Raw genomic sequence first — 2155 nt, forward strand, 5'->3', positions numbered from 1 at the left:
TACTTGATTAGTCAGTATCATTCCTCTAAGGAAGGGTAGTGCCCCTGCCCACATTTATCCCAAATGTCACTGCCAGAAGTAGAACCATCTCCAAGAGTGTAAAGATGTTTCAGATGGGGCTCATACGAAACTCTCGGGGTTTTTATGAGGATTAAATGTAGATATTGTGCCTTAAACTAAGAAGTGGTATACATTGCGAGTGTGCTACTATTTTTGTCAGGAGTCTGATTCTTGTGGCTGGTATCACCACTCCAGCCTTGCTTTGGGACAAGCTCTAGAAAGTTGTCAACCATGGCACCGGTGGTCACATTTTGCAAATGCACCAATGGTGGTAAAAGAACAAAGAGACAAACACTAAGGCCAGAGTAGGACAGGAAAGATAGGGTTCAGCTTTTTTGGGCTGTTTGGAGGACTCTTGATTTTCACATCAGAAAAATCTACTGTACTTAGATTTCCTGGTGAAAATTCTAATTTGCTAGTACTATCAACCATTAGCCGCCAAGATTAGGGAATGGGCCTTATGATTCATAAAGAGTTATGGCTGTGTAAGCACACTGCCACTTTAAAGAGAATTCAGATATAATAAGACGCGATTTGCATCTTAAAGTGAAAGTAACTATGATAATTCAGATAGCCCTTCAGAATCAGGCAGTGCCATCACGTAAATCACAAAAACACTGGTTAGTAGCGATTTGCTTTTAAAGGGCTGCTGCTGGATACCCAGTGGTTTTTGGAGTGTAAATTCTGACCCATTGATTTCCTGATTCAGTTAGGACCGTACAAGTTTTGCCTTTATATGTGATCAACTGCATTGAATCAATGATTGAAAGGGACCTCAAGGTGATCTGGTTCTCTGATCTGTTTGATTTATGCAACAAATAGACATTGTGCACATGCCAGTACTAAGCACTATCCATGCGCTGGGATAGTGAGAACATTCCCTTCCTTTGTGGAGTTCACATTCTCGTGGGTACCAACTGTCAAGTGGCTGGCAGCCTCTGAACTCCTCTATCAAAGGAGAACTCATTATATGAGACAGTCCAGCACATCTATAACTATCTGTTTTTGTCTACCAATTTCACTTGCTTGTCTCATTTAGAACAAATGCAAGCTCACCTATGACAGCACCACAGCCATTAGAAGACAGTTCTGTGTCCAGCCTTCTTTCCCACTCCCTGCCCCTGAATATTCTCTTTTCCAAACTACCAATCCTCTCCTCAACTATTCCTGCTAAGGCAGCTTCTTGCTCCACTTTCCTCCGGGTGTGATCAAGATTGTATATGCATAACTTATCAACAAGGGTACCTGCATAATCAACGTTTGTATACCTAACCCTGAATTGTACCCCACATCTTTAAAAAAAAAAAAAATTGTATATGTTTGTCGCAAAGAAGAGGGGCCTGTTAGATTTCTTGACTGCCTGTCAGAATATTGACTCTCAGCTCCAAATATACCCCCTGATATTCTGCTCTGTGATCTGGGCTGAGCTCTGCAATGGGCACTGCTGCATGGCCAGTCAGGTTCCTGCAAGAGGAAAAAGGATGTCTTCTGTTTTGCTCACCATTGCCGCCAGAGTCCCAGTGTCACCAGTTTTCATCCCAGCAGAGGAAGCTGGTTCCATTCTCCATTCTCCAGCTTCTTCCTTTGGCACACCGAGAACCACCACCAGGACAACACCCCCCCCCCAGAGGTCTGATTCCCAGTTCTGTAGGGTCCCTTTTTTGAATTCCTAAGGATCTTCTCTAACAACTTCAACCCAGATGGTGATGATTCCCATATCTGTATTTCCTTCTTATACCTCTCTCTAACATCATGTATGCTATAGACATCCTAGTCATCTTAAACCCATGATGCCTGAATGTTAACTTGACTTTCATGCGTTCCTCTGCAGTGAGTGGAAACCTGGGATTTGTCATGTTTCTTTCCTCCTCATTCATGTACAGTCAACCTCCAAGTGCAGGCCACTTAGATCTAAGTATTTCTTTTTTTTTTTTTTTGAGTTGGAGTTTCACTCTGTCGCCCAGACTGGAGTGCAGTGGCCGCTCCCGGCCACCGCAGCCTCGACCTGCTGGGCTCCAGCGATCCTTCCGCCTCAGCCTTCCAAGTAGCTGGAACTACAGGCGTGCGCTAACCACGCCCGGCTAAATTTTTATTT

Source organism: Carlito syrichta, unplaced genomic scaffold (assembly GCF_000164805.1).
Source record: "Carlito syrichta isolate Samal-C Ts95f unplaced genomic scaffold, Tarsius_syrichta-2.0.1 Scaffold311489, whole genome shotgun sequence".
NCBI lineage: Eukaryota > Metazoa > Chordata > Mammalia > Primates > Tarsiidae > Carlito > Carlito syrichta.